The sequence below is a fragment of the Neovison vison genome, chromosome 13, assembly GCF_020171115.1.
Source record: "Neovison vison isolate M4711 chromosome 13, ASM_NN_V1, whole genome shotgun sequence".
NCBI classification, from domain to species: Eukaryota; Metazoa; Chordata; class Mammalia; order Carnivora; family Mustelidae; genus Neogale; species Neogale vison.
In genome coordinates, this window is record NC_058103.1 from 125,214,417 (window position 1) to 125,236,390 (window position 21,974).

At 39.7% G+C, this 21,974-nt stretch overlaps 1 non-coding gene across 1 annotated transcript; it reads left to right on the forward strand.

Moving 5' to 3' along the window:
• The first annotated feature begins 21,543 nt into the window (after window positions 1-21,543).
• Window positions 21,544-21,610, forward strand: LOC122894756. Its single transcript, XR_006381827.1, has one exon. It is a non-coding gene; the product is annotated as a small nucleolar RNA SNORD109A (small nucleolar RNA).
• The last annotated feature ends 364 nt before the right edge of the window (window positions 21,611-21,974 follow it).

Here is a 21,974-nt window from a genome sequence, read left to right on the forward strand (position 1 = left end):
TAAACTCTAATATTAAAGCTCCACTTGTTTTAAGAACTCACAAAATTCAATCCTTATTTTTCAACCCAATGGCTTTGGGGAAATGTTCTCTTGGTGCTTTCCCCTGTGTATTCCAATCTCTCTTGCTATTCTCTTTGACAATGACTTCTTCCACTCTGCAGCATATGCAATCCATTTCTCCCCTAAACCATGTCTCCATATTTCCTACTTTCTTCAATGGTCCTCTTCTCTCCCTTTAGTTGTCTGTGTCACCCTTCAGGTCTATATCTGGGATATTTAAGAGATTGATATCTAGTTGTACTCATGGTACAAGATGAGACTAGGGTTCTCCTACACTACCACCATCTTCCTTTACCCAACAGTTTTGAATTTTTTGTCAGGCAGTTCATAAACCTACATTTCTTTGGGGTTAATTTACTGAAGTTTTATTAGTTTCCCTTGGTGGTTTGATGTTTCACTGATTCTTGATTCATGATTTATGTAGACTAGCACTGATGTCTGTAGATTCAAAGGAAAAAAATACCCCTTCCTTCCTTTGTATACAGTTTTTAGTAAGTAAAGAGTCTTCTTCTAACTCCACAGGCTAACAGAACTATTTCTGGGATCCTGGTTGAACAGTGCTTGAATTTGGTCATGTGGCCACTGCCATATCTACAGTGGGGTTCATGACTAGCAGGCCTATTACTGAGGGGTCAAGCAAGCAAGGTTCCTGTGGGATCAACAGGTCAGTGGGACTGCCTCTAGGATCATAGTCAAAAAGGGGCTGGGGCCAAGTCACAGAGTTTTTTCTGGGTCCACAATCAATTTATTGTGTAATATAATTTATTAATTATATTACCTATAATCAGGGCCTTGGACAGTATGTTTACTGTTGATTCCCTGTGTGGGTAGAACTGCTCCAAGACATTATAAAATAGGGCTGTAACTAAGTCTCAGGGCCATTTCAGTGTCCATAGATAAGACTGATATCAGTGGAACTATTACTAGGAATCCTGAAATGCATCACAGGGCTCCTGGGCAGGCAAGGGATGCAGGGGTGATTCTAGGCTATAGTACAGCAGAACAGGAGCCAGGTCTTAGGGCTATGTCAAGATCTACAATTGAGACTAAAGTTAGTGACCTGGTTACCAGGGGAAGAGATAGGTTGGTTTCCTTTCATGTCCATGAGTGGGCAAGAGTTACTCCAGAGTGTGGCAGAGCAGGGCTAGAGGGCCAAGCCATAGGGACACTTCAGTATTCACAGAGATTGGAATATTACTACCAGGGACACCAATGGGCATAACTCTTCTAGGATCCCTTCGTGAATGAAGCTGCTTTCAAGACCACAACCAAGCTGGGTTAGAGCTGAGTCCATGGCAGGATTTTTCAGTCTGCAGCGAGGACCATGTTTAAAGAGCCTATCATTAGGGCATGGACCTGCCTTCTCAAAGCAGCTTTCTTTAGTCTTGGGCCTCACTGGAGTTTCACAGTCTCCTACATGGAGCCCAAAGCTCCCACAAAGGCACTTTTATCCATGGATGGCTGCCAGATCACTATTTTTCTTGGAGCACATGAGGGATTTCCTACTTTGTCATTTTGCTCCATCTATTTTTTAATAAATATACTTAGTTTTAATTCCTAGAATTCCTATTTTGTTCATGCTTATAAGCCTTTCCATTTTTCTTATGAAATCTGTCATCTTCTATGCATTCTTCAGAATAGACTTAATTTTTTTCTGTGTTCCTCCTAACATATGGTCATCTGCCAGTCAGTTTTAAGGTTGATGGGTTACATTTTTTCCTTCATCTTGTCTCATTCCCTTTTGTACATTGTACATTTTGAGTAGAATAAGGGTGGAAATTTATTTGCACTGTCCATTTTGTTTTGTTTTGTTTTAGAGAGTATGTAGTAGCTTGGGAGAAAGAATTATCACTCAAATTTCACCATAAGTCCAGTTTACCTCAAACTGAGAAATATCTTTTTTAAAATTTTTTAACATCTTAATTTAATTTTATTTTTTTCAGTGTTCCAGGATTCATTGTTTATACACCACACCCAGTGCCATGCAATATGTGCCCTGTTTGATAGCCACCACCAGGCTCATCCACCCCCAAGCACTTCCCTTCCAAAACCCTTAGTTTGTTTCTCAGAGTCCATAGTCTCTCATGCTTTATCTCTCTGTCTGATTTCTCCCAATTCACTTTTCCTTGGCTTATCCTAATACCCTCCATGTTATTCCTTATGCTCCACAAGTGAAACCATATGATAATTGACTCTCTCTTCTTGACTTATTTCACTTAGCATAATCTCTTCCGTCCCATCCATGTTGATAAAAAAAAGTTGGGTATTCATCCTTTCTGATGGAGGCATAATACTCATAGTATATATGGACCATATCTTCTTTATCCATTCTTCCCTTGAAGGACATCTTGGTTCTTTCCTCAGTTTGGCGACTGTGGCCACTGCTGCTATGAACATTGGGGTACAGATGGCCCTTCTTTTCACCATATCTGTACTTTGGGGGTGAATAGACAGCAGTGCAGTTGCAGGGTCATAGGGAAGCTCTATTTTTAATTTCTTAGGGAATCTCCACACTGCTTTCCAAAGTGGCTGCACCAATTTGCATTCCCACCAACAGTCTAAAACGTTCCCCTTTCTCCACATCCTCTCCAACACATGCTGTTTACTGTCTTGTTAATTTTGGCTATTCTAACCAGTGTAAGGTGGTATCTCAATGTGGTTTTGATTTGAATCTCCTGGATGGCTCATGGTGATGAACATTTTTTCATGTGTCTGCTAGCCATTTGTATGTCTTCTTTGGAGACATGTCTGTTCATGTCTTCTGCCCATTTTTTGATTATCTGTTTTGTGTATGCTGAGTTTGAGAAGTTCTTTATAGATTTTGGATATCAGCCCTTTGTCTGTACTATCCTTTCTGAATATCTCCTCCCATTCTGTGCATTGCCTCTTAGTTTTGTTGACTCTTTCCTTTGTTATATAGAAGGTTATTTTATCTTGATGAAGTCTCAAAAGTTCATTTTCTTTGCCCCCAACATGGAAGCAGCCAACTACATACGTCAACTGATAAACAAAAAGTAGTGTCATATTGATATGAATACATTAATTGTAGGGGATCTGAGAAATAGCTTTATAGTATACCATCTTCTTATCCTTATAAGTCCCTTTATATTTTTCTTTGTGTGCATGCTATATTCATAAATCTTAAATATTATCTTGACTCCAGATATTTTGCTATCTTGAGGAATTTTTTTTGAATAGTAGCACCTTATTAGTGTATTTTAAGTATCTAACCAATAATAATTGCTGCTAATTTATTCTTTTGATGGATGTAGTGGTTAATATTTTACATGTATTAATCAGATGTATTTATTATATCCATCTCTCCTTTTTAATTATTTGCTATTATTATCTGTTGCTCTTGCAAATAATAGTGCATTAAACTGAATTCAGATGTTGGGAAGTCAGCCAGATCAGGAAAATGACAAAAGTATTCTTTTTGTAGGGTATTTTTTGTGACTTCAAAGGAAATCTATTTTGGACAATAGTAATGAGGAATAGGGTTTGTGGTTTTTTAAAAAAGATTTTTTTAATTTATTTGACAGAGAGAGGCATGACAAGAGAAAAAAAACAACAGAAGGAGTGGGAGAGGGAGAAGCAGGCCCCCCTCAGAGCAGGGAGTCTGATCTGGGGCTTGATCCCAGGACCCTGGGATCATGACCTGAGCCGAAGGCAGATGTTTAATGACTGAGCCACCCAGGTGTCCCAGAATGGGTGGTGTTTTTGTTGTTGTTTTTTTTTAATCTAGCTATTTGGCAGCATTTATTGATTAATGAAGGCAAGTCATAGAATAGATTTGGTTTGTATATGTGTATATTGAAATGAAGTTTCTCCTAATAGAATAAAATAGAGAATGATATAGGGTAATGGTTCCATACTTTAAATACGGACATATATCTTCCCTCCAGAGACTACAGATTAATCAAATAAAAGTAATACTGCATGGTCAGATAGATCTTAGAATAATTTAATAATTTTTAAGTGACATAATCCAACTTCACATTTAACTCTTGATTTTTTCCCTATCTTATTGAATTAAATATATCAGAATTAAAAACTACCCCACTGCAATATCACTTTTTGTATCACTCTAAAGAGAAAGATTCTGGGAAGTTTCTGGAGTTACCATTCTAACCAGATTTACTAAAGTCAAGTTAAAGGTCTACCTGTGCTGTTTTTCACTGTAAGCTAAATGCAAGTAGTAAATTGCTGAGAGCATTAGTGTGGTGTGTGGAATGTTTATTGGTTGTGCTCGTTCTGTTTGGTTCAAGAATAAGAATAAGCATCTGGGGTTGCTGATGTCCAGCTGAGTGGTCTTTCATAAGACAAATAAGACTCATGTAAGGTGGTATTTCATTGCAAACTAATGATGTACTATACCTTGGCTAATTGAATTTAAATTCAAAAGTATACAATAAAAAATAAAATAAAATAAACTTGTGGCAATGTTGCACAATATGGCATTTACTAGAAACCATTGAATTGTATACTTTAAATGGTGAATTACATGTGCATAATGTAAAAAAAGAAAGAAAGAAAGAAAAGAAAAGAAAAAATAAAAAGAAAGAAAGGCAGGGCACCTGGGTGGCTCAGTTGATTAAGCAACTGCCTTTGGCTCAGGTCATGATCCTAGAGTCCTGGGATCGAGTACCACATCAGTCTCTCTGCTCAGCAGGGAGTTTGCTTCTCCCATAGACCTCTCTCCTCTCATGTTCTCTCTCTCTCAATCTCTCTGTCTCTTAAATAAATAAATGAATAAAATATTTTTTAAAAAAGGCAAAAAGACTCACTTTTAGTACTTTTCAATTGAGGTCATCAATAATCCTCATAATACCTCTCATACTACCCCTTCATAATACTCCTCAGTCTACAATACCCCTACCATGTTCTGTTCATTTTTTACATCACAGGGCATTTTTAACATCACTAGGTATTTTCATTCTTTACTGGGTGTAATACAGCTTTAGAATTTCAAATTTTAGAGATAACTGGCATATACTTATTTGAATAGCTCAGCAGAGAGAATTATTGGCCATTTGCAAAGTAAAGCACTCAGAGAAGAAAAAAATGAATAAATGACATAACAAATGACAAAGGATCAAGCAAACGTGATGTTTGTGGCAAAAGATGTCTGTATGATTAATTAAAATAGAACTAATGTTATGCATTATTTTTGATCAATCTAATGCATTATCTTACCAGATCCTTTTTTTTTTTTTTTTTTTTTGGTAATGTTTCGCAGGTCAAAAGCTCGAACAGGTTACTGGTTTTTGGGTTTTTTCCAAGTTAACAAGTTACTTTCAGGGAAGAAAGGTGAGTGGCTATCCTTGCATTTTTGAAATTATGACATTTTATTGCTAGTGATGTCAGTGTTTCAGAGTCATGAATTCATTTTTTCAGAGGATTAAGAAAGAATATTTTATGATAGATATTTTTAACAGTGAGTGTCCCTACATGGAACAAAGAATCCTCCTTATTTCTCCTTTTTAAAAATATCTTTTTAGGGGTACCTGGGTGGCTCAGTTGGTTAAGCGGCTGCCTTTGGCTCAGCTCATGATCCCAGGGTCCTGGAATTGAGCACCGCATCAGGCTTCATTCTCAACAGGAAGCCTGCTTTCCTTCTCCCATTCCCTCTGCTTCTGTTCCGGCTCTCACTATCTTTCTCACTCTCTGTCAAATAAATGAATAAAATATTTTTAAAAATTTAAATATCAGGAGACAGTCAAAAAAACAAAGAGGCAACCCACGGAATGGGAGAAGATATTTGCAAATGACAGTACAGACAAAAGGTTGATATCCAGGATCTATAATGAACTCCTCAAACTCAACACACACGAAACAGGCAGACATATCAAAAAATGGGCAGAAGATATGAACAGACACTTCTCCAATCAAGACATACAAATGGCTATCAGACACATGAAAAAATGCTCATCATCATTAGCCCTCAGGGAGATTCAAATTAAAACCACATTGAGATATCAACTTACACCAGTTAGAATGGCGAAAATTAACAAAACAGGAAACAACATGTGTTGGAGAGGATGTGGAGAAAGGGGAACCCTCTTCCACTGTTGGTGGGAATGCAATTTGGTGCAGCCTCTTTGGAGAACTGTGTGGAGATGCCTCAAGAAATTAAAAATAGAGCTTCCCTATGACCCTGCAATTGCACGCCTGGGTATTTACCCCAAAGATACAGATGTCGTGAAAAGAAGGGCCATCTGTACCCCAATGTTTATAGCAGCAATGGCCACAGTCGCCAAACTATGGAAAGAACCAAGATGCCCTTCAACGGACGAATGGATAAGGAAGATGTGGTCCATATACACTATGGAGTATTATGCCTCCATCAGAAAGGATGAATACCGAACTTTTGTAGCAACATGGATGGGACTGAAAGAGATTATGCTGAGTGAAATAAGTCAAGCAGAGAGAGTCAATTATCATATGGTTTCACTTATTTGTGGAGCATAACAAATAGCATGGAGGACAAGGGGTGTTAGAGAAGAAAAGGGAGTTGGGGTAAATTGGATAGGGAGGTGGACCACGAGAGACTATGGACTCTGAAAAACAATCTGAGGGGATTGAAGTGGGGGGGGGTGGGAGGTTGGGGTACCAGGTGGTGGGTATTAAAGAGGGCACGGATTGCATGGAGCACTGGGTGTGGTGAAAAAATAATGAATACTGTTTTACTAAAAATAAATAAATTGAAAAAAAAACACTGAAAAAAATTTAAATATCTTTTTAAAATAATGAATAACAGTCTGAGGGGTTTAAAGTGGCAGGGGGGTGGGAGGTTGGGGTACCAGGTGGTGGGTATTATAGAGGGCATGGATTGCATGGAGCACTGAGTGTGGTGAAAAAATAATGAATACTGTTATGCTGAAAATAAATAGAAAATTAATTTAAAAAAATGAAGAAGAAAAAATAATGAATAACTGGGGAATTATTTCCGTATTTCTTTTTTTTCACAATTTTATATTGAATGAAAACAATCTTGTTAGGAAAATCCAACTGTGCTAAATACTGATTTTTTAAATCTTTATCTGAAATATTCACAACATATATGCTTCCACTCATGCTATAATCACAATTTTCTAAGATGCTAAACATATTTATTTTTTTCCAATTTATTTATTTTCAGAAAAAGAGTATTCATTATTTTTTCACCACACCCAGTGCTCCATGCCAGCCGTGCCCTCTATAATCCCCACAACCTGGTACCCCAACCTCCTAACCCCCGCCACTTCAAACCCCTCAGATTGTTTTTCAGAGTCCATAGTCTCTCATGGTTCACCTCTCCTTCCAATTTACCCAAAAGCACATACCCTCCCCAATGTCCATAACCCTACCCGCTTTCTCCCAACCCCCCTCCCCCCAGCAACCCACAGTTTGTTTCATGAGATTAAGAGTCACTTATGGTTTGTCTCCCTTCCTATCCCATTTGTTTCATAGATTCTTCTCCGACCCACTTAAGCCCCCATGTTGCATCACCACTTCCTCATATCAGGGAGATCATATGATAGTTGTCTTTCTCCGCTTGACTTATTTCGCTAAGCATGATACGCTCTAGTTCCATCCATGTTGTCCCAAATGGCAAGATTTCGTTTCTTTTGATGGCTGCATAGTATTCCATTGTGTATATATACCACATCTTCTTGATCCATTCATCTGTTGATGGACATCTAGGTTCTTTCCATAGTTTGGCTATTGTGGACATTGCTGCTATAAACATTCGGGTGCACGTGCCCCTTTGGATCACTACGTTTGTATCTTTAGGGTAAATACCCAGTAGTGCAATTGCTGGGTCATAGGGCAGTTCTATTTTCAACATTTTGAGGAACCTCCATGCTGTTTTCCAAAGTGGTTACACCAGCTTGCATTCCCACCAACAGTGTAGGAGGGTTCCCCTTTCTCCACATCCTCGCCAGCATCTGTCATTTCCTGACTTGTTGATTTTAGCCATTCTGACTGGTGTGAGGTGATATCTCATTGTGGTTTTGATTTGTATTTCCCTGATGCCGAGTGATATGGAGCACTTTTTCATGTGTCTGTTGGCCATCTGGATGTCTTCTTTGCAGAAACGTCTGTTCATGTCCTCTGCCCATTTCTTGATTGGATTATTTGTTCTTTGGGTGTTGAGTTTGTTAAGTTCTTTATAGATTTTGGACACTAGTCCTTTATCTGATATGTCATTTGCAAATATCTTCTCCCATTCTGTCAGTTGTCTTTTGATTTTGTTAACTGTTTCCTTTGCTGTGCAAAAGCTTTTGATCTTGATGAAATCCCAATAGTCCATTTTTGCCCTTGCTTCCCTTGCCTTTGGCGATGTTCCTAGGAAGATGTTGCTGCGGCTGAGGTCGAAGAGGTTGCTGCCTGTGTTCTCCTCAAGGATTTTGATGGATTCCTTTCTCACATAGAGGTCCTTAATCCATTTTGAGTCTATTTTTGTGTGTGGTGTAAGGAAATGGTCCAATTTCATTTTTCTGCATGTGGCTGTCCAATTTTCCCAACACCATTTATTAAAGAGGCTGTCTTTTTTCCATTGGACATTCTTTCCTGCTTTGTCAAAGATTAGTTGACCATAGAGTTCAGGGTCTATTTCTGGGCTCTCTATTCTGTTCCATTGATCTATATGTCTGTTTTTGTGCCAGTACCATGCTGTCTTGATGATGACAGCTTTGTAATAGAGCTTGAAGTCGGAATTGTGATGCCACAAACTTTGGCTTTCTTTTTCAATATCCCTTTGGCTATTCGAGGTCTTTTCTGGTTCCATATAAATTTTAGAATTATTTGTTCCATTTCTTTGAAAAAGATGGGTGGTACTTTGATAGGAGTTGCATTAAATGTGTAGATTGCTTTAGGTAGCATAGACATTTTCACAATATTTATTCTTCCAATCCAGGAGCATGGAACATTTTTCCATTTCTTTGTGTCTTCCTCAATTTCTTTCATGAGTACTTTATAGTTTTCTGAGTATAGATTCTTAGCCTCTTTGGTTAGGTTTATTCCTAGGTATCTTATGGTTTGGAGTGCAATTGTAAATGGGATTGACTCCTTAATTTCTCTTTCTTCTGTCTTGTTGTTGGTGTAGAGAAATGCAACTGATTTCTGTGCATTAATTTTATATCCTGACACTTTACTGAATTCCTGTACAAGTTCTAGCAGTTTTGGAGTGGAGTCTTTTGGGTTTTCCACATAGAGTATCATATCATCTGCAAAGAGTGATAATTGGACTTCTTCTTTGCCAATTTGGATGCCTTTAATTTCCTTTTGTTGTCTGATTGCTGAGGCTAGGACTTCTAGTACTATGTTGAATAGCAGTGGTGATAATGGACATCCCTGCTGTGTTCCTGACCTTAGTGGAAAAGCTTTCAGTTTTTCTCCATTGAGAATGATATTTGCAGTGGGTTTTTCATAGATGGCTTTGATGATATTGAGGTATGTGCCCTCTATCCCTACACTTTGAAGAGTTTTGATCAGGAAATGATGCTGTACTTGGTCAAATGCTTTTTCAGCATCTATTGAGAGTATCATATGGTTCTTGTTCTTTCTTTTATTGATGTGTTGTATCACATTGACTGATTTGCGGATGTTGAACCAACCTTGCAGCCCTGGGATAAATCCTACTTGGTCGACGTGAATAATCCTTTTAATGTACTGTTGAATCCTATTGGCTAGTATTTTGGTGAGAATTTTTGCATCTGTGTTCATCAAGGATATTGGTCTATAGCTCTCTTTTTTTGTGGGATCCTTGTCTGGTTTTGGGATCAAGGTGATGCTGGCCTCATAAAATGAGTTTGGAAGTTTTCCTTCTATTTCTATTTTTTGGAACAGTTTCAGGAGAATAGGAATTAGTTCTTCTTTAAACGTTTGGTAGAATTCCCCCGGGAAGCCGTCTGGCCCTGGGCTTTTGTTTGTTTGGAGATTTTTAATGACTGTTTCCATCTCCTTACTGGTTATGGGTCTGTTCAGGCTTTCTATTTCTTCCTGGTTCAATTTTGGTAGTTTATATGTTTCTAGGAATGCATCCATTTCTTCCAGATTGTCAAATTTGTTGGCGTAGAGTTGCTCATAGTATGTTCTTATAATAGTTTGTATTTCTTTGTGTTAGTTGTGATCTCTCCTCTTTCATTCATGATTTTATTTATTTGGGTCCTTTCTCTTTTCTTTTTGATAAGTCTGGCCAGGGGTTCATCAATTTTATTAATTCTTTCAAAGAACCAGCTCCTAGTTTCATTGAAATGTTCTATTGTTTTTTTTGGTTTCTATTTCATTGATTTCTGCTCTGATCTTTATTATTTCTCTTCTCCTGCTGGGCTTAGGGTTTCTTTCTTGTTCTTTCTCCAGCTCCTTTGGGTGTAGGGTTAGGTTGTGTACCTGAGACCTTTCTTGTTTCTTGAGAAAAGCTTGTACAGCTATATATTTCCCTCTCAGGACTGCCTTTGTTGTGTCCCACCGATTTGAACCATTGTATTTTCATTATCATTTGTTTCCATGATTCTTTTTCAATTCTTCTTTAATTTCCCGGTTGACCTATTCATTCTTTAGAAGGATGCTGTTTAGTCTCCATGTTTTTGGGTTCTTTCCAAACTTCCTCTTGTGGTTGAGTTCTAGCTTCAGAGCATTGTGGTCTGAAAATATGCAGGGAATGATCCCAATCTTTTGATATCAGTTGAGTCCTGATTTATGACCGAGGATGTGATCTATTCTGGAGAATGTTCCATGTGCACTAGAGAAGAATGTGTATTCTGTTGCTTTGGGATGAAATGTTCTGAATATATCTGTGATGTCCATCTCATCCAGTGTATCATTTAAGGCCTTTATTTCCCTGTTGATCTTTTGCTTGGATGATCTGTCCATTTCAGTGAGGGGAGTGTAAAGTCCCCTACTATTATTGTATTATTGTTGATGTGTTTCTTTGATTTTGTTATTAATTGGTTTATATAGTTGGCTGCTCCCACATTGGGGGCATAGATATTTAAAATTGTTAGATCTTCTTGTTGGACAGACCCTTTGAGTATGATATAGTGTCCTTCCTCATCTCCTATTATAGTCTTTGGATTAAAATCTAATTGATCTGATATAAAGATTGCCACTCCTGCTTTCTTCTGATGTCCATTAGCATGGTAAATTCTTTTCCACCCCCTCACTTTAAATCTGGAGGTGTCTTCGGCTTAAAATGAGTTTCTTGGAGGCAACATATAGATGGGTTTTGTTTTTTTATCCATTCTGATACCCTGTGTCTTTTGATTGGGGCATTTAGCCCATTAACATTCAGGGTAACTATTGAGAGATATGATTTTAGTGCCATTGTATTGCCTGTAAGGTGACTGTTACTGTATATTGTCTCTGTTCCTTTCTGATCTACCACTTGTAGGCTCTCTCTTTGCTTAGAGGACCCCTTTCAGTATTTCCTGTAGAGCTGGTTTGGTGTTTGCAAATTCTTTCAGTTTTTGTTTGTCCTGGAAGCTTTTAATCTCTCCTTCTATTTTCAATGATAGCCTAGCTGGATATAGTATTCTTGGCTGCATGTTTTTCTCGTTTAGTGCTCTGAAAATATCATGCCCGGTCTCTGGACTGCCAGGTCTCTGTGGATAAGTCAGCTGCCAATCTAATAGTTTTACCATTGAATGTTACAGACTTCTTTTCCTGGGCTGCTTTCAGGATTTTCTCTTTGTCACTAAGGCTTCTAAATTTTACTATTAGGTGATGGGGTGTGGGCCTATTCTTATTGATTTTGAGGGGGGTTCTCTGAACCTCCTGAATTTTGATGCTCATTCCCTTTGCCATATGGGGAAACTCTCCCCAATAATTCTCTCCAGTATACCTTCTGCTCCCCTCTCTCTTTCTTCTTCTTCTGGAATCCCAATTATTCTAATGTTTTTTCGTCTTATGGTGTCACTTATCTCTTGAATTCTCCCCTAATGGTCCAATAGCTGTTTGTCCCTCTTTTGCTCAGCTTCTTTATTCTGTCATTTGGTCTTCTATATCACTAATTCTTTCTTCTGCCTCATTTATCCTAGCAGTGAGAGCCTCCTATTTGATTGAACCTCATTAATATCTTTTTTTATTTCAACTTGGTTAGATTTTAGTTCTTTTACTTCTCCAGAAATGGCTTTTATATCTCTGGAGAGGGTTTCTCTAATATCTTCCATGCCTTTTTCAAGCCCGGCTAGAACCTTGAGGACTGTCATTTTGAACTCTAGATCTGACATATTACCAATGTCTGTATTGATTAGGTCCCTAGCCTTCGGTACTGCCTCTTGTTCTTTTTTTTTTGTGGTGAATTTTTCCGCCTTGTCATTTTGTCCAGTTAAGAGTATATGAAGGAGCAAGTAAAATACTAAAAGGGTGGCAACAATCCCAGGAAAATATGCTTTAACCAAATCAGAAGAGATCCCAAATCGTGAGGGGGGATTTTTCCCCCCTCACGATTGGGTGAGGGATCTCCTCTGATTGGGATCTCCCAATCTTTTCTGATTGGGATCTCTTCTGATTTGGGGATAAAAAGAGGTTCAAAAAGAAAGAAAGAAAAAAAAATTTAAAAAAGAATTTTAAAAAAGAGATTGAATTAAAAATTCAATCGAGAATTATAAAAAGAATTAAAAAAAGAGATTGAAGAGATTGGGATCTCTTCTGATTTGGGGATAAAAAGAGGTTCAAAAATAAAGAAAGAAAAAAGAGAAAAAAAGAATTAAAAAAAAAGAAAACGGGGGGGACAAGATGGCGGGGGAATAGGAAGAGGCGCCTTTTCAGCTGGTACCCCAAAGTGAGCTGATTACCTACCAAAGAACTCCGATCACCCATGAAATCAGCCTGAGATCAGAATTATACACGTCTGGATCTCTACAGGGGCAGAAGACGCCAGTGGGCAGGTAAAGCGGAATGGGAACAGTGGACTGATATCGAAAGATAAACAAAAGGGGGAGGGAGCCACCAGTGGCAACCGGTGGGAAACTAATACCCCAATACGAGTGAGAGTGCCCTGTGTCTGGGGACCAGCATTAACGTGGAGACTGGTTGAAAGCACTCCAAAAGAGCAAAGGATCTCGGGGGGGAAATTGTGGGAATCGGGGCGGCTAGGGACAGGGGCTTAAGTCCCCGGTCCCAGACGGCCTCCCCAGCGCTGAGGCAGAGAGAGTGCGGCGGAGAAACCGCTCCTGGTCCCTAAGCCGCCAGCGCGCCCCAGAGCGCGTGCCTTCCGGCTCCTGTGAGGGGATGGGAGCCGGGCCGGTCTGCAGAACGCGCTATCCCTACCACAAAGCTCGAGATACACGCGCACGTCCCTCAAGCTCCCCTGAGTTACTGAGGCCTGGCCGGCGCTCCTTGACCCACGCCATTGTTTCAAAGCCTAAGCCGCGCGCGCGCAAAACTCTTCCCCTGACAGAGGCGCGCAAAAGCCCAGCCTGGGGCTTACGGACCAGCGCCTTGTTCTCAGTGCCCCAGACGCGTGCCCGACACATAGCCGCCTCTGAAAAGAGGTGAGCGCAAGCCGGGCACTCCCAGCCCGGGCCGGCGGCAAAATCTCAGTGTGCGATCGCTGCTTGGAACCTCTCTGGTGGTCGGGAGCTCCCAGACAGCCACCACTGCCTTGGCTTTGGGTACAAGCAAAAGATCCTGCGCCCCCAGGGTCTGCAACTTGGAACCTGCACTGCCAGCGGCCAAGGGGGAATTTATTCAGCTTCTGCACCCAGACTGAGGCTTCTCTCTGAGACGGAGATCAGGGTGCGGTTTGATTTCTTCTAATACTACAAAAATCCTCAAAGGTGGTCAAGGTGAGAGGGAAAAAAGTGAACAAGCAAAAAAACCGCCAGAGAACAAAAGCCTGAAAAAAACCAGTTTCCCCAGAGCCCACCCCCTTGAGGGGGCGGGGGGACTCAACTCAGGAAACATCATTGACTGACAACCGATGTGGCAGGCCCCTCCCCCAGAAAACAAACCAAGAAAGAAAAAAAAAAGGACTACAAGAGAACCACCACTACTTCATAGGAAAACTTGTATTGTTCACTCGTTTCCACTATTCCGGTTCATATTTTTTTTTTTTACACATAGGTAATTTTTTTAACCTATTTATCATCACAGCGAGCTGTACAGTACATCAAATTCCATAATACCTTTCTAACCTGAACTTTTTGATACATACACCTATGTTTTTCTTTTTCATTTTTATTTTTTGAATTCATTTTTTTAAAATTTTAGTTTAGTTTAGTCTAGTATATTCCTTTTTATTTTTATCCTCTAATATTCATATAGAGTTAAATTCAAAGTAATCCCCTTTCCCCAATCAAAACTACCCCTATAGGTAAACCAATTTTTAATCCCCTTTATCTTAGGAAAGTTGAGTCCTTTAACAAAGATATCAAGATACATCCAGGAAGAATCAAAACAACCTTCCTCACACACATTGAGAATTTATAAGAACTCTCCCATCTTCTTCCACCAGTGTTTCTGTGTTTTTTGTGTTTGTCATGATAGCATATAAATTTTACACTTGTGGTTCTTTTTGACGACGTTCTTTCTTTATTTGCATATATATTTTTATTTCTTTCTCTTGCCATATAATTGTATCAGTCTTTTTATCTCTTTTTGTTTGTCTACTTCATAAATCTTACCTTGGGGTCCATCTGGGCTGAACCTTCTCTTTCATCTTCCTTTTCTTTCCTGTCTCTCTCTCTCTTTTTTTTCTTATTCTTTTTCTTTTTATTCCTTTCCTTTTCTTTTTCTTTTTCTTTTCTTTTGTCTCTCGTTTGGGTGGGGAATCCTGATTGCTCAGAAGTGTTCCAGGGTACACCTTGACTGCACCACAGTTGATACATACAGCTACATCTGTTCAGTCTTCTCCCACCAAAATGACTAGGAGGAGGAATGCCCAACAGAAGAAAAATACAGAGGATGGACCTTCTGCAACAGAGCTAATGGCTATCAACATAGACAATATGGCAGAAAGAGAATTCAGGCTAACAATTATCCAGGCAATAGCTAGGTTGGAGAAAGCCATGGCTGTCCAAACAGAATTGATTAGGGCCGAACTGAAAGCGACCAGACAGGATGTTCACAATGTTAGGGCCGAGCTTAAAGCTACCAGGGAGGAGGTTCACAATGCTCTCAATGAGTTCCAATCTAATCTAAACTCTCTCAAAGCTAGGGTAACTGAGACAGAAGATAGAATTAGTGATCTGGAAGACAAACAGATAGAGAGAAAGGATCAAAAGGAAGCCTGGAACAAACAAATTAAAAACCACGAAAACAGAATCAGGGAAATAAATGATGCCATGAAGCATTCCAATGTCAGAATTATTGGAATCCCTGAAGGGGAGGAGAAAGAAAGAAGTCTAGAAGATAAAGTGGAACAAGTCCTTCATGAAAATTTTTCCAATATCGTGAATGAAACCAGCGTTCATGTACTAGAGGCTGAACGGTCTCCACCCAAGATTATACATTCCAAAAAAAAAAACACCACGACACCTGATAGTCAAATTGAGGAATTATAATTGTAGTTATAATCTCTTGAAAGCCGCCAGGGCAAAGAGGCTCCTTACTTACAGAGGGAAGCCCATCAGAATAACGTCAGACCTGTCCACAGAGAGCTGGCAAGCCAGAAGAGGCTGGCAAGATATATTCAGAGCACAAAAAGAGAAGAACATGCAGACAAGAATACTTTATCCAGCAAGACTGACATTCAAAATGGATGGAGAGATAAAGAGTTTCCAAGATCGGCAAGGCTTAAAAGACTATGCAACCACCAAGCCGACACTGCAGGAAATATTAAGGGGGGTTCTATAAAAGAGGAAAAATCCCAAGAATAGCATTGAACAGAAATATAGAGACAGTCTACAGAAAGAAAGACTTCAAAGGTAACTCGATGTCAATAAAAACGTATCTATCAATAATCACTCTCAATGTGAATGGCCTAAATGCACCCATAAAACGGCATAGGGTTGCAGATTGGATAAAACGACAGGACCCATCCATATGCTGTCTACAAGAGACCCATTTTGAACCTAAAGATACACGCAGACTGAAAGTGAAGGGGTGGAGAAGCATCTTTCATGCCAATGGGACTCAAAAGAAGGCTGGGGTAGCGATTCTCATATCAGATAAATTAGACTTCAAACTAAAGACTGTAGTCAGAGATACAGAAGGACACTACATAATCCTTAAAGGGACCGTCCACCAAGATGATCTAACAATTGTAAATATCTATGCTCCCAATATGGGAGCAGCCAATTACTTAAGAAAACTGTTAATCAAGATAAAGAGTCATATTGATATGAATACACTAATCGTAGGAGATCTTAACATGCCTCTTTCAGAACTAGACAGATCATCGAAGCAGAAAATCAATAAAGAAACAAGAGCATTGAATGACACATTGGACCAGATGGACCTCATAGATATATACAGAACATTCTACCCAAAAACAATAGAATACTCATTCTTCTCAAGTGCACATGGAACCTTCTCCAGAATAGACCACATACTGGGTCAAAAATCAGGACTCAACTGATACCAAAAGACTGAGATGATTCCCTGCATATTCTCAGATCACAATCCTTTGAAACTGGAGCTCAATCACAAGGAAAAGTTCAGAAGGAACTCAAACACCTGGAAGCTAAAGACCACCTTGCTTAAGAATGCTTGGATCAAGCAGGAGATCAAAGAAGAACTGAAACAATTCATGGAAACCAATGAGAATGAAGACACTTCGGTCCAAAACCTATGGGATACAGCAAAGGCGGTCCTAAGGGGAAAATATATAGCCATCCAAGCCTCGCTCAAAAAAAGTGAAAAATCCAGAACACACCAGCTGTCTCTACACCTTAAAGAACTGGAGGATCAACAACAAATCAAACCAACTCCACACATAAGAAGGGAAATCATCAAGATTAGAGCTGATATCAATGAGGGAGAAACCAGAGATACAGTAGAATGTATCAATGAAACTAGAAGCTGGTTTTTTGAAAGAATCAATAAGATCGATAAGCCACTGGCTACACTAATCCAAAAGAAAAGAGAGAAAGCCCAAATTCATAAAATTATGAATGAAAAGGGAGAGATCACAACTAACACCAAGGAAGTAGAAACAATCATCAGAAGTTATATTCCAATAAGCTTAGAAACCTAGATGAAATGGATGCATTCCTGGAAAAATATAAATTACCAACATTGAGCCAGGAAGAAATCGACAACCTGAATAGACCGATATCTAATAACGAGATTGAATCAGTGATCAAAAACCTCCCAAAAAACAAGAGCCCCGGACCTGACGGATTCTCTGGGGAATTCTACCAAACCTTCAAAGAAGAAATAACACCTATTCTCCTGAAGCTGTTTCAAAAAATTGAAGCAGAAGAAAACTTCCAGACTCTTTCTATGAAGCCAGCATTACTCTGATCCCCAAACCAGGCAAGGACCCTACCAAAAAGGAGAAGTTCAGACCAATATCACTGATGAATATGGATGCTAAGATTCTCAACAAGATCCTAGCCAACAGGATCCAACTGCACATTAAAAAGATTATCCACCATTATCAGGTGGGATTCATCCATGGGCTACAAGGATGGTTCAACATTCGCAAATCAATCAATGTGATACAACAAATTAATATGAGAAGAGAGAAGAACCACATGGTCCTCTCAATTGATGCAGAAAAAGCATTTGACAAAATCCAGCATCCGTTCCTGATTAAAACGCTTCAAAGTATAGGGATAGAGGGATCATTCCTGAACCTCATCAAATCTATCTATGAAAGACCCACAGCAAATATCATCCTCAATGGGAAAAAGCTTGCAGCCTTTCCATTGAGATCAGGAACAAGACAAGGATGCCCACTTTCACCACTCTTGTTCAACATAGTATTAGAAGTCCTAGCAACAGCAATCAGACAACAGAGAGAAATAAAAGGTATCCAAATCAGTAATGAAGAAGTCAAACTCTCTCTCTTTGCAGATGACATGATTCTTTATATGGAAAACCCAAAAGACTCCACCCCCAACTACTAGAACTCCTACAGCAATTCAGCAACGTGCCAGGATACAAAGTCAATGTGCAGAAATCAGAAATAATATAAGAAATATAAGAAATAATGCTTTCTTATACACTAACAATGAAAATACAGAAAGGGAAATTAGAGAATCGATTCCATTTACTATAGCACCAAGAACCATAAGATACCTGGGAATAAACCTAACTAAAGAGGTAAAGGATCTGTACTTGAGGAACTACAGAACACTCATGAAAGAAATTGAAGAAGACACAAAAAGATGGAAGACCATTCCATGCTCTTGGATCGGTAGAATAAACATTGTTAAAAGTCTATACTGCCTAGAGCAATCTATCCTTTTAATGCCATTCCGATCAAAATTCCACCGGCATTCTTCAAAGAGCTGGAGCAAATAATCCTAAAATTTGTATGGAATCAGAAGAGACCCCGAATCGCTAAGGAAATGTTGAAAAACAAAAATAAAGCTGGCGGCTTCACCTTACCTGATTTCAAGCTTTATTACAAAGCTGTGATCACCAAGACAGCATGGTACTGGCATAAAAACAGACACATAGACCAGTGGAACAGAGTAGAGAGCCCAGATATGGACCCTCAACTCTATGGTCAATTAATCTTTGACAAAACAGGAAAAAATATACAGTGGAAAAAAGACAGTCTCTTCAATAAATGGTGCCGGAAAAACTGGACAGCTATATGTAGAAGAATGAAACTGGACCATTCTCTTACACCGTACACAAAGATCAACTCAAAATGGATAAAAGACCTCAATGTGAGACAGGAATCCATCAGAATCTTAGTGGAGAACATAGGCAGTAATCTCTTTGATATCAGCCACAGCAACTTCTTTCAAGACACGTCTCCAAAGGCAAAGGAAACAAAAGCGAAAATAAACTTCTGGGACTTCATCAAAATCAAAAGCTTCTGCACAGCAAAGGAAACAGTCAAAAAAACAAAGAGGCAACCCACGGAATGGGAGAAAATATTTGCAAATGACAGTACAGACAAAAGGTTGATATCCAGGATCTATAATGAACTCCTCAAACTCAACCCACAAGAAACAGACAAACACATCAAAAAAATGGGCAGAAGATATGAACAGACACGTCTCCAATCAAGACATACAAATAGCTATCAGACACATGAAAAAATGCTCATCATCATTAGCCCTCAGGGAGATTCAAATTAAAACCACATTGAGATATCACCTTACACCAGTTAGAATGGCGAAAATTAACAAAACAGGAAACAACATGTGTTGGATAGGATGTGGAGAAAGGGGAACCCTCTTCCACTGTTGGTGGGAATGCAAGTTGGTGCAGCCTCTTTGGAGAACTGAGTGGAGATGCCTCAAGAAATTAAAAATAGAGCTTCCCTATGACCCTGCAATTGCACGCCTGGGTATTTACCCCAATGATACAGATGTCGTGAAAAGAAGGGCCATCTGTACCCCAATGTTTATAGCAGCAATGGCCACAGTCGCCAAACTATGGAAAGAACTAAGATGCCCTTCAACGGACGAATGGATAAGGAAGATGTGGTCCATATACACTATGGAGTATTATGCCTCCATCAGAAAGGATGAATACCGAACTTTTGTAGCAACATGGATGGGACTGGAAGAGATTATGCTGAGTGAAATAAGTCAAGCAGAGAGAGTCAATTATCATATGGTCTCACTTATTTGTGGAGCATAACAAATAGCATGGAGGACAAGGGGTGTTAGAGAAGAAAAGGGAGTTGGGGTAAATTGGATAGGGAGGTGGACCACGAGAGACTATGGACTCTGAAAAACAATCTGAGGGGTTTGACGTGGGGGGGGTGGGAGGTTGGGGTACCAGGTGGTGGGTATTATAGAGGGCACAGCTTGAATGGAGCACTGGGTGTGGTGACAAAATAATGAATAATGCTTTTCTCAAAATAAATAAATTGAAAAAAAATTTTAAAAAAAAGAAAACGAATAAAGAAAATTATAAAAAAGAAAAAATATATATATATTAGATAAACTATTTAAAAAACATTAAAAAAGAAAAGGGTAAAAGTTAAAAAAATTTTTAGCAGAAGAAGAGAAAAAAATGAAAAAGAAAAAAATTAAATTAACTGCAAGACTAAAAAATCACAGGGAGAAAGCCATGAGTTCCATGGTTTGTTTTCTCCTCCTCTGGAATTCTGCTGCTCTCCTTGGCATTGAAACTGCACTCCTTGGTAGGTGAACTTGGTCTTGCCTGGATTTCTTGTTGATCTTCTGGGGGAGGGGCCTGTTGTAGTGATTCTCAAGTGTCTTTGCCCTAGGCGGAATTGCACCACCCTTACCAGGGTCCGCTGGGCTTTGCTTTCAGGAGCTTTTGTTCCCTGAGCGCTTTCTGTAGAGTTTCGGAGGACGGGAACACAAATGGCGGCCTCCTGGTCTCCGGCCCGGAGGAGCCGAGAGCCCGGGGCCCTGCTCCCCAGTGCGCCCTCAGCGAACAGCTCCTAGTAGCTTCCGTCTGCCTAACTTCCGGCCACGCTCCAAGCTCACCGAGCCTGAGACTGGTTCAAGGCAACACCGAGCTGTGAGCTTACTGTCGGCTCTGTCTCTGTAGCCGGCTTTCCCATTCCAATATCCACTAGCTCTGCAACACTCAGACACCCCCGATCCTTCTGTGACCCTGCGAGACCTGAGGCCACAACGACCCCGCGTGGGCTTTGCCCCGGTTTAGCCTCTGGAGCGATGTCCCTCAGCGGAACAGACTTTTAAAAGTCCTGATTTTGTGCTCCGTTGCTCCGCCGGTTGCCGGGAGCCGGCCCCTCCCCCCGGGGTCTATCTTCCCGTCGCTTTGGATTCACTTCTCCGCCAGTCCTACCTTTCAGAAAGTGGTTGTTTTTCTGTTTCTAGAACTGCTGTTCTTCTTCTCTTCGATCTGCCGATGGATTTGCCGGTGTTTGCAATCTTTAGATTAGCTCTCTAGCTGATCTCCTGCTAGCTGAAGTAGTCTCAGCCTGCTACTTCTCTGCCATCTTGACTCCTCCTCCCTCTATAATCACAATTTTTATTGTTTTTGGTACCTCCTTGGCTCTTTATAATTTTTGTTGATTAAAGGATTTTTAAAAATATTCTCAATAGATCTCACCTAATTTTATTAGAATAATCAAAAGTAGCATTTTTTTTCTTTTTTCAAAGATTTTATTTATTTATTTGACAGAGAGAGATAACAGGTAGGCAGAGAGAGAGAGAAAGGAGGAAGCAGGCTCCCCACTGAGCAGAGAGCCCAATGCGGGACTCGATCCCAGGACCCTGAGATCATGACCTGAGCCGAAGGCAGCGGCTTTAACCCACTGAGCCACCCAGGCGCCCCAAAGTAGCATTTTTAATACTATATATACGGGTCCCATTAGTCAGGTACTAAATAAAATAGTTACTACATATTTGCTGTTCTTTATTCAAACCTGCACAACATAAGTCTGGCTATGGAAATGCTTATTTGTTGGGAGGGCGCTTGTCTGGATCAATGATGAGCACAATTGTCTGAGGATGCTGAGGGACTCATTCCAGATGTCAATCTGAGGTCCAGATGAGTTGCCATCTACTAGGACAAATAAGACTCTCAGGGCCTGGCTGTCTTTAATGACCCCTCAGTGACAACATAATAGCACTGATAGTATGCTTTCTCTTTTTTCCAGAACAGGGCATTTATGTCTTATTTTATAAATCACTGTGCACCTTTATATATGATCAGTGATCCAAGATTGCTTCATTTTGCTTACTTTGGACAAAAGTTGTAGAAAGATAATTATATAAAGAAAATATGTTCTTGAGTAAAAACTGAGAAAATAATGATTGAATTAAGGAAAGAAGAAACTGTAATGGGTACTGAAATTCTCATTGGGGCTAAAAGAAGAAAAGATTTTATGTCTATATCAAATAATGACAATG